The sequence below is a fragment of the Arachis ipaensis genome, chromosome B5 (genome assembly GCF_059453495.1).
Source record: "Arachis ipaensis isolate K30076 ecotype BB chromosome B5, ASM5945349v1, whole genome shotgun sequence".
NCBI classification, from domain to species: Eukaryota; Viridiplantae; Streptophyta; class Magnoliopsida; order Fabales; family Fabaceae; genus Arachis; species Arachis ipaensis.
The window spans coordinates 126,104,868-126,117,111 of record NC_142440.1 but is presented as its reverse complement, the minus strand read 5'-3'; positions in this window follow the sequence as shown (position 1 = coordinate 126,117,111).

The window sequence follows — 12,244 nt, the reverse complement described above, 5'->3', positions numbered from 1 at the left end:
AAAACTAAATTTAACCTAATAAAATTATTTTTAAAATATTATCTATGTATCAATTTACTAATTAATTTAAAATAAGTACTCTAATTTAAAATTAAAAATAATATAATTAATTTTTATTTATTCATAAAATTAAATTCAAAATTTTAATATTTAAATTAAATTAACAAATTCTCATTAGTTTTTAAATTTAAAATATCATAATTTTGATTTAATTGCATTTAATAAAATAATTTTGAATAAATTAAATTAAAACTGACTCATGATAAAATTTCTAAAAGTTTTGTGCCTTACAAATACATTCACATCATTGCTCGGTACATATTTAGCAAATTAAGAAATAATAGAAATAAAAACTATGATCATCAACTAAATTTTAATTGTGTAAAAATTTAGCAAGAGTGGAGAAAAAAAAAAAAGAGAGGCATGAAATTATGTGGGAGGAGATAAAGAAAATGTGTGAGGTGAAATGTTAATTTATATAGTAAATATAAAGAGTGATAAATATAAAAGGAGAGAAAAAATTTAATTAAATTTATACCTATTAAAAAGAATTAATATTAACATTGAAAATAATAATGTAACCTGCATAAAAATAAAAGATAAGGGAATATGAGAAGTTATGATTAAATACTAATTTTATAATAAGAATAATGAAGAATGAGAAGTAATAAACTTGATATGAAAAAATAAAATAAATTTTATAACTCAATTATAACTACTAAAGAGAAATAATATTAAAAAAAATCTTATAACATTATATAAAGATAAGTTATTATGAGGAGATAAAAATATAATAAAAATCCTATGACATAATGCAAACATAGAAAATTATGTCATCTAGAAAAAAATCTTATGTGGCAATATATAATGAAATCAAATGTCTAAAGATGATATAATTAATGAATATAATTAGACTAAAAATAAAAATAAAAAATTATAAGGGACATGATATATAATTGAAATTAACATTTAATTTTTTAATTTTATTTTTCATGATGCATGATAGTACTATATATTTTTAACATATTAGGGTTAAGTATAGTTTTGGTCCCTAAAGTTTTTTGCCAGAATGGAAATCGTCCCTCTTGTAATTTTCGAGTTAAAATCGTCTTTAACATTTTTTTTCGTATTAAAATCGTCATTTTTAATAAAATTTTTAATTTAATTCCTAAACTATCCCTATTTCAATAAAAAAATAAAATTAAAAAAAAAACACGTTTTGGGGGAAGGGGCAAAGGAAATGCGTTGGGGGTGGGGGTGGGGGTGGCCGGGGGGAGGGGGGGGGGAGGAAACGCGTTGGGGTGGGGAGGTGGGGGGAAAGGAAACGCGGGAGAGAGGGGAGGAGTCCATTGCCATAGCCGCCGCCACCTTCGTCATCTTCATCGCCGAGCCGTTACGAGAACCAAAAAGCGCTGAGATTGGAACACCTTCTGCCAGTACCTGAGGAACCACCGTCTGCCGCTGTCTCTGCCGCTATGCAGCGGCCCACACGTTCTAGAGTTCCTCCATTACCTGGATCAGTTCGGGAAGACCAAGGTACACAACCCTACCTGCCCTTCTTCGGGCTCCCTAACCCTCCGGCGCCCTGCCCCTGCCCCTGCCGGTGGTCCTGCTTCGCCTTCTGCATCTGCTTCTTTGTGCTTTGAATTTTTGATTTGGCTTTTTGCTTCTCTGTTGATTTGGCTTTGTCTTTGAATTTTTTGCTTCTGCTTCTCTTTCTTGTTGAATTTTCTGCGTCTACTTCTCCATTATTGAATTTGTGCTTCTGCTTGTTGAATTTGGGGGTGGGGAAAAGGGGAGACGGGGAAGGGGAGGGGACGCGGGGTGGGGGTGGGGAGAAGGGGAGACGGGGAGGGGGAGGGGAAAAGGGAAAGGGGGGGAGGGAACGGCGGTTGCGTTGGTGGTGGTGGTGGTGGTGGTGGTGGTGTTGGTGGAGGTTGTGGCGATGGTGTTGGTGTTGGTGGTGATAAGGGTATTTTTGTCAAAAAAATAAAAAGGACGATTTTAATACGAAAAAAAACGTTAAGGACGATTTTAACTCGAAAATTACAAGAGGGGCGATTTCGATTCTGGCGAAAAACTTTTGGAACCAAAACCATACTTAACCCAACATATTAAAACTAAATGATATTAAAAAATATAAATTTTTGAAAGAAAAAAAAATATATATGAATGATATAATTAATGAATACAATCATATCAAAAATAAAAATAAAAACTAAAAAATTATAAAGGTCAAGTGTTCTAGAAATTTATTACCTAATATATATGTTTAGCAAACTAAAAAAAAGAGTTGTGGTTATCAACCAAATTTTTTAAATATTTGTACAAAATATTAGTAAAAATAGAGAAAAAAGAATAAGAGACATGATATTATGTAAAAAGAGGAGATAAAGAAAAAGTGTGAAGTGAATGTTGATTTATGTAGAAAAGATAAGAAGGAGTAAGTATGAAAGAAGAGGATGAATTTATGTTTTATTACTCAATTTATATTTATTATAGAGAAATAACATTAATATTGAAACTATATAGTATCCTATATAAAAATAAAGAATAAGAGAATATAAAAAGTATAGAATAACCTAAAGAAAAATAGATTACATAAGAGTGAGAACAAAAAATGAAGAAGAATTTTAAGTTGTAATTCTATATAATAATCATAAAAAAGAGTGGATATAAAAGAGGATAAATTATGTTTATATTTAATAAAAAAAATAATATTAACATTGAAGGTATATAGTATCCTATATAAAAATAAAGAGTAAAAGAATATAAAAATTATAAAGTAACCTAATAAAAAATAAATGTTATAAGAGTAAAAAGAAAAATAAAAACGAATCCTAAGCTATAATAATAAAGCACATAAGAAGTCGAAATAAAAGATTTTAAAGTAATTCAATTAAAGACGAAAAATTAAAAAATAATTTAAATAGATAAATAATAAGCAAATTGTACCAATTAATTACTTAACTCACGTGGCATGATATTAAAAAGTTAGGAGGCTAAAAATGCATTAGAACATTATCTTTAGCTCTATTTTAATATATTATAAATAGATTCTCATTCATTTAATTGTTCTTCTTATTCTTGTTGCATGACAAAATCTCATCGACTCCTCTTTTCTCCCTCAAATTTTGTTTACACTCAGCCTCTTTAATTAATTGTTTCGGATGTTTGGGGTCCTCCACCCATTGTATTAAGAAATGGTTATCGCTATTATGTTTTGTTTATTGATGTTTTCTCCAGGCATACAAGTATATATTTCCTTACTAATAAATCTCAAGTTTATTTTGATTTTAGAAATTACAAGACATCTATGGAGTGACAAATTGGATATTCCTTGAAAGTTTTGCAAACAAACAATGGTAGAGAGTATTTATCCAAAGCTTTTGAAGAATTCTTGGTTCAGAAAGGTATTATCCAATGCTTAAGTTGTTCTTACACATCTCAACAAAATGGCTTAGCTGAGCACAAATATAGACATGTGGTTAAAATAGGGCTTGCTCTTCTTGCTACTACATCTTTGCCGCTCTCTTTTCGAGTTGATGCTTTTTCTAGCGCTGCGCATCTTATTAATCGCATGCCCTCACCCATTACACATATATTTATCCACATCAAATCATTTTTCATCAAGTGTCGGATTACTCTATGTTAAGAGTTTTTGGGTGCTTATGCTATCCTCATCTAATACCTTTTAATGCACATAAGCTACAACTCAAGTCTGAACCATGCATATTTATTAGTTATCTATGAATCAAGAAGGTTATAAATGTCTTAGTAAAGATGGAAAAGTTATTTTGTCTAGAAACGTAGTTTTTGGTTTAAAAAAGTTTCCTTCCGATAAGTTTTTTTAGTGCTATCAAGATTTATTTTAATTCTAAATTAATTTTAGCAATTATCTCTCAAATCTCAACTGTGTCTTCATCAACAATTAACCCCACACCCAGTATTCCAACACATAATAATGCTCCTGCTACAAGCACCATTATAGTTCCTGAACCTTTAGAGGGTTCAAATTCTCTCCCTTACTCTAATACTGTCACTATTATTACATCACATTCTGATTCCATTTCTATCACACCAACAGATATTGCTCTTCCATCCTTCTCCCCTATTCCACATGTTCTACCTTTAACACACAATACTCACCTTATGCTAATAAGAGCTAAAACAGAAATTTTAAAGCCTAAGTCTTTACACACTAAAGTAGACAATCATCTAGATAGTCCTACACTTCCTAAATTCATCTTTACTGTCCTTCAATCTGAGAAATGTAAAGAGGTTATGCTCACTGAGTATTGTGCCTTAGTTCATTACAAAATTTGGCTTTAGTTGACCCTCCCCCTTATGAGAAGATAATTGGATGCAAATAGGTCTTTACACTTAAGAAAAATTCGAAGGGAAATGTGATTTGTTATAAAGTCAGGTTTGTTGCCAAAGGCTTTAACCAATTAGCAGGCATAGACTATGATTAGGTATTCTCCCTTGTAATCAAACCCGTAACAATTCGAATTGTCATTACCCTTGTTCTCTCAAAAGGATGGAGGATTTGCCAGTATGATTATCATAATACCTTCCTCAATGGAGTGCTAAATCAAACAATCTATACGTGCCAATCTCCTGTTTTGAGGACTTACATACACGAGTGTAGCATGCGTACTCGACATGGGCGTTTTGACACCCATGCGTATGTGAACAGGGGCGTGCGTACGCATGACCTCTATTTTGTTGAAAACTTATTTTTCTTCATTTTTAAAGGTTCTCCTAACTTTTTAAACTTCCTTAGCTACTATTTGAGACTTATAATTAGTGATTAGGCCTTAAAATTATTGAGAATGAGTTAAATAACTTAAGTTAGGTGAATTATCTTTGATTTTAGAAGACAGAGACTTAGGCCTGGGAAGTTCTGTGGTTGGAATGACTTGAGTGGTTTGGTGGAGAGTTGAGATGATGATATATCGAGAACTGATGATGAGTTTGAGACTTGGAAATGATTGATTGTGATGAGATGAGTAACAATGAACTTGTGCTGTGAGCAGTGATCACTGAGACTGAGTATACATTATTGATGTGCTGATATTTGATGAGTCGCTATGCACCTGGTAAGAACGGTGGTTAATCTCGCTTGTTGAGGTCGCGGTGCCGACGTAAGGATGGTGGTTAATTCAACTTACGTTGAGATATGAGGTCTGAGGTAAAGTATCCCACTCGCATCCTTTTGAGTTGCAATAGTGGGACAGGCATTATATCCCTTGATAGTAGGCCGAGTGACGTGGCAGAAATTGGCGAGTTAAGAAATTATTATAAGAGATACGTTGTAAGTACAGTTCTTAACCAACAAAAATCCGCTTATCAATTTAGAAGGGTTGTCACAAAATTAGAATTAAAATACTGGGAGTATGAATCCCATGTCGTCTCCCAACGAGTTGCAGAAAGATGTGCTATTTTATTAATTAGATGTTTTCCAAAAGGGTTTGAGTTTGATAGACAGGAAATTAAATCAGAGAATTTATGTAATTTAAATAAAAACCTTGACCGGGAGTAGATTAGTCGGAAGTCCTATCCTTGTTGGAGTTCTTCCAAGATTAATTGATAATTGAAGGTTGTTTTGCTCAGTTATCCTTTACCAGATAAAGGAAAGTCAAGCAAGTTGGAAGTCAGTTTCTATTCACAAGTTCTAATCCTCTCCCTTGGGAAGGACTAGTGTCAGTGACTAGAGGGCGACCCAACGATAAACCCAATTACAATTTTACTCTGAAGCATTCTAACTCAAGGTTCTCCTTTCAACCAACTCCCAATCAAGTTATGGAACTATTCGCTCATTATGAATGTAAAATTCACGAAATAAGAAAGGGAAATAAAGAAAGACATGATAAATAATAATAATCAAAGAGACCAATTAAAAATAAAAACAGTTCTTGATTAATAAATTCTAAAAAATAATCCAATAGTAATCCTGAACAAAATAAGGATATGAAAGAGTAAGTGACAAGTAAGGAAACCAAACTAGAATGATGAAGTCTTGGCGGAGGTAATAACTCTTCTCAATATCCCAATCCAAAAAGTAATAAAAATCGAAATCCTAAGAACTATGAATGCGTAGAGAGAAAACCTAGAGGAGGAGTAAATTCAGATCTAAAAACTAAAATTATGCGGAATGAATGTTGTCCCTCGTCTCTGCATGTTCCATGGCTCTAATCTGCTTTTCTGGGCCGAAAACTGGGTCAAAACATGGCTCAAAATCGCCCCCAGCAAATTCTGCAGATTCTGCAGATCGCGCACGTCATGCGATCGCGTCATCCACGTGTTTGCGTCATCCAGCGTTTTGCCTTGCCACGCGTTTGCGTCGTCCACTAATTCGCGTCACTTGTGCAGTTTCCAATCCATGCGTTCGCGTCAGGCACGCGAGCGCGTCACTGCAATTTCCTCTATTTCGCGTGGTCGCATGAGCCATGCGCCTGCGTCACTTCTCACTGGTCATCTCCTCAATTTCTTGTGTTCCTTCCATTTTTGCAAGCCTCCTCTCCAATTTGCAAGTCATTCATGCCCTATAAAGTCTGAAACACTCAACACACGCATCACGGCATCGAATGGAATAAAGGAGAATTAAAATACATAATTAAAAGTCTCTAGGAAGCAAGTTTTCAATCATGGAGTAATTTTGGGAAGAAATTGTAAATACATGCTAATCATATGAATAAGTGGATAAAGATTTGATAAAAACCACACAATTAAACACAATATAAATCATAAAATAATGGTTTATCAACCTCCCCACACTTAGACATTAGCATGTCCTCATGCTTAGTTGAAGGAGATAAAATAAATGAGTAGGAACATGTAAAACTCATGCAATGCAATGCAACCTATACATATGAATGCAACTATATTATTCTTGTCCACTTGGTTAAAAGTAAGTAAGCTCTTCAAGACAATCACAAATCAAATTCCACTAATTCAATTCTTATACAGTAAGAACAAATAAAAATGCAAGAAGGTAGCTCATGAAAGCAGGGAACATAGAATTTAAGCATTGAACCCTCACTGATGATGTATGTACATTCTAGTCTCTCAAGTGTATAAGATAGTCACTCTATCCTTCTCTAATCATGCTTTCTAATTTTTTGTTCTTCACCTAACCAATCAACAACATTTAATGTGCCAATGCAAACATCATGAGGTCTTTTCAAGGTTATAATGGGGCCAAGGTAAGGGTAAGGGTACATATATGGCTAAGTAAGCTTATAAATTGAATCTTTAATTAACCTAAGCTTTCACCTAACACACATATATATTCTATATAACTTAAATTTCACACCTAGCTACCCAAAATTTCCTTTTCACATTCCATACTCATGTATCAACTTTTATTTTAATTTTATCACATGTGCATTGATCCTTGAATTTTAACTTAGCATTCGGGTAATTTTGTCCCCTTATTTATTTATTGAATATTTTTGGATTTTTTTAAACATGAAAATAAACATAGCTTATCAATGCATATGGATTTTTAATTTCTATAGTTTCACATGAGTAGGTACCCAAATTTCCATTATATTATCATGACACATTCCCTTATTTTCTTTTGTTCCCACAATCTTCCTATACTTAATTAACACACAATTCTATCTCAAGCTAACCAAAGATTCAATTGGGATATATAATTGTTTTTCTGCTTAAGGCTAGTAATGTGGTAAAATAAAGAACAAATGGATTTAAAGGCTCAAAGTGGCTAACAAAGGTAACTTAAGAGGTAGGCTTAATTTGGATAGTGAGCTAAACAAATAATGGCCTCAATTATATGCAAGCATATAAATACATTAAACATTGGACATATAGGATGAAACAAAATATAGATTACGATCATAGAGAAGTAAACACACAAGAATAAAATATTGATGGTTAAATAATGTAACCATGTAACTAAGCTCAAATCTTGCGGGTTGTGTGTTCTTAGCTTTTTAAACTATGTTCCAAATATAACTTCAAGCAAATTTAACATAAAAGTTTTGATTAAAATTAGTGAAATTTTGTTCTAAAAATAGGGTCTTAGAAGAAACTTATTATCTTTTCAATCAAGTAGAACATGCATGCAACTAACCTATTACTATGCAATCTATCACATTCTAAAACAAAAAAAATTAAAAAACTAACTAAATATCCTATTTTATTGATGTTAAGGAAGAGAAATTACCTCCGGAAGTCAGGTACTGACCGACCTCCCCACACTTAAGGCTTTGCACCGTCCTCGGTGCCATCTGTCAGGAACAAAGGTGGGTTGGTAGCAGTATCTCCATAGTCGGGACCGTCATGGCTCCCTGTGCTGGTAAATGAAGTGGAGTCCGGGGTGTCTGGGTCTTTGTATTTTCCCATAAGTAGCTCCTTGAGGTATGTGAATCGGCGCTTGTTACGGCGCTCTCTTAGCTTTGCTTTATGTTCATGCCAATCCAACCTTTCAAGTATCTGATGGAGCAGTTGAGTTGTTGTAGGTGCTTGTAGTGTTGAAGGAGGAATGTCTTCATCCAGTTCAGTAGGCTGGCTTGTAGTGGCTACTAGAGGTCTGATATATTTCCCGTTAGGGACGTATTGATCATCCCGTGGAAGCATGGCTTTGGTGTCCCCAGCTCTGTAGGAGACTCCGGCTGCTGAGACGAGATCTGAAACCAAGGCGGAAAAAGGTAAGTTGCCCGCAATTTGTACGTGTCCCATGGCATTCCGGATGTGTCTTGGTAGGTTTAGAGGCTGGTCTGTAAGGATGCACCATAGTAGAACGGCCATGTCTGCAGTGAAGGAGGACTCGTGGGTGCTCGGAAAGACGTAATGGGACATAATCTGTGTCCATACGCGAGTCTCCAAGGTAAGTGCGGAAGCCGATATTCCCTTAGGTCGGGAACAATGGTATCCATAAATCCATCTGCTGCCAGGTAGTGCGATAACTCTGAGAATAGTATCCCAGTCAAATTGGTACGTCTGGCGCTTGAGTGAGGCCTCTTGAAATGCGTCTAGTCCTTCTGGAGCAGGGGGAAGATCTAAAGCTCGTTGAATGACCTCTTCTGTAATGGGGGCTTGCTTCTGACGGACATAGACAGACTGCAGGGTTGGCAGGTGGAAATTAGAGTAGAACTCGACTACACAGGAACGATTAACCTGCCGTGGCTATCTCCGTAGGAATCCCATTGTCTTCGTTCAATTTGCGGCTCAACAAATTCAGCAATACGGGTCGGGAGGATAAGAAGGTATTCGTTGTTGTAACTCCTTTCTGCCAGGATGGGAACATCTGCTCACAGTAGCAGTTGGTAAATCGCGCAGTGTCCTTTGCTGGGAAGGCTTTCTCTTTTTCATCAACCTTTATAATCCTCTTAATTCTTTTTGTTGGGGGCTTAACTGCAGTTGAAGATGGCTCTGCCACTAATGCTCTTTTTGTTTCTCTTCTTGTTGTTGATTTGGGTGTAGCTTTCTCTTTTCCTTTCTTGGGGGCCATCCTGAAAGGGAAAGAGTAAGGATGTTAAAACTTCAAGGGATAGAGCAAGGAAGAGAACGGGAAAGGTGGTAATCAATGCACATTAAAGATGAATGATGTTAACACATGGTCATGACTACATGTGAAAAATCATCAACGGAAATATAGCAAGTGCATATGATGACAATTAAATGCAAGGTGTTTATTGGCATGCTGGCAAAGGCATGAGTAGCATAGATCAAGCATTCAATGCCCAAGTTAGATTACCAAGTCTTTCAAACTAATAACCTGTTTGTAATAGCAATTATATGGAATCAATATAATATGAGAAGGGTTTTGTGAAAAGCAAGCATTCAGAGTAGTAGAATAAAAGATATCGAAAAACAGTGCATAATGCCATACGGGCGTTTTCACAAACACATAGCATGCATGGTAAATAAGCTATTGAAAATATTAAATTGAACATGCAAGCAACCTTATAAAATTAATATATAATTGCCAAATAATTTCTTAACAATCCACAAGCAAATCATAAGGAATAATAATGACCCTAATAAATTTCCAACACCAATTAAAAGAAAAAGAAAGAAAAAGAAAACATGGATAATGAAAGTGAAAAGAAAAAGAAAAGAAGAAGAAAACATAAAAATAAGAAGAAGAATAGAAAAGTAAGGAGGGAAGAAGAAAAGAAAAACCTTGATAATGGTGGTGAGAGAGAGAAAGTAGAAAGTGAGAAAGAAGGAAGAAGGTAGAAAGGGGAAGAAAGAAAGAAGAAGGGAAAAGAAAAAGTAGGATTTGGGGAAGAGAAAGAAAAGATATTTTGGCAAATGTGGATATGTTGTGCGGCGCTAGCGACACGGACGCGCGGGGTACGCGTTCGCACAAAATGCGCTTATATGAATCGACGCGGACACGTCGGTCATGCGGACGCGTGACTCGTTCTGTGCTACTGGCGCGAGGGCAGCCTCGCGCTCACACAACTCTCTGTTCGAAAACTCATTGTTGCCAAATTCCAGGGTGACGCGTTCGCGTGGTGGATGCGATCGCGTGAATGGCCAGGGTTGGAAGACGACGCGGACGCGTGGGGCACGCGTTCGCGTGGTAGGACTTGTGCGACTAGCACCATTCTAGCCCCACTCCAACACAACTTTTGGCCATGCACCCCTTTTACGCCGATTTTCAGGTCACGCGTTCGCGCGGGTGACGCGGACGCGTGGGAAGCATTTTTCGCACATGACGCGGACGCGTCAGCGACGCGGTCGCGTGGGGAAATTTGTGCCAAAGGCACGCCTCCAACCACGCTCTCGCGTGACTCTCTGTTCGATTTCTTTTTCTTCCTTATGCACATATGATGCGGACGCGTCGGCGACGCTGTCGCGTCGCGTGCCATTTTTTTTATATGCAATATGCAAATGCAGATACAAACTATAGGCACTAGTACTGAGAAGAGTTATTGAGAAAGGAAATAAAGAGATAAAAGAAAGAAACGATCATACCATGGTGGGTTGTCTCCCACCCAGCACTTTACTTTAACGTCCTTAAGTTGGACGCTCCACTAGCTCAATCTTCTACTGTTGGTGGATCCTCCAAGAGGAGGATCTCTAGCTCTTTGTTTTTTGTCGCCTTCTCACCATGTTATAGTTTTAAGCAATGTCCATTGACTTTGATGAATTCAGAGCTTGAAGGATGACTCAGGTGAAAAACTTCGTATGGCTCAGCCTTCTCTACTCTATATGGACCTTCCCATCTTGATCTCAACTTACCTGGCATGAGCCTCAGTCTAGAGTTGTAAAGGAGGACTAAGTTTCCAGGCTGGAATTCTCTCCTCTTGATGTGCTTATCATGCACAGCCTTCATCTTTTCCTTGTACAGCCTTGAGTTCTCATAAGCTTCTAGGCGAAGGCTTTATAATTCTTGGAGTTGCAACTTCCTTTCAGCTCTGGCTTTCTCAAATTCCATATTGCACTCCTTCACTGCCCAAAAGGATTTGTGCTCTACCTTAACTGGAAGGTGACAGGCTTTTCCATAAACTAAGTGGAAGGGACTCATCCCAATGGGTGTCTTGTATGCCGTTCTGTATGCCTAGAGTGCATCTTGTAGCCTGGTGCTCCAGTCTCTTCTATGAGGTTTGACTATCTTCTACAAGATACGCTTTATTTCTCTGTTTGACACCTCGGCTTGCCCATTAGTCTGGGGATGGTAGGCTGTTGCCACTTTATGAATTATCCCATGCTTCTTCAGTAATCCTGTTAGTCTCCTATTACAAAAATGGGTGCCTTGATCGCTCACGATTGCTCGTGGTGATCCAAAGCGACAAATAATATGGTTTCTAACAAAGAAAACAACAGTGTTAGCGTCATCAGTGCGGGAGGAATGGCTTCCACCCATTTAGAAACGTAATCTACCGCTAACAATATATAAAAATAACCATTAGAATTTGGAAATGGACCCATGAATCTGTTGAGGCATAATCTGTTGAGGCATCTCATCCCTCTTGGATATATTACCAAACCTTTGGCATGGTGAACAAGATTTACAAAATTTAGCAGCGTCTTTAAAAAGAGTAGGCCACCAGAATCCACAGTCTAAAATTTTTCTAGCTGTTCTTTGAGGGCCAAAATGTCCTCCACTCTCAGATGAGTGACAGGCCTCTAAAATGGACTGAAATTCTGATTGAGGCACACACCGTCTAATTACCTGGTCAGCGCCACATCTCCATAAATATGGGTCATCCCATATATAATATTTGGACTCGCTTTTCAGCTTGTCTCTTTGATGCTTAGT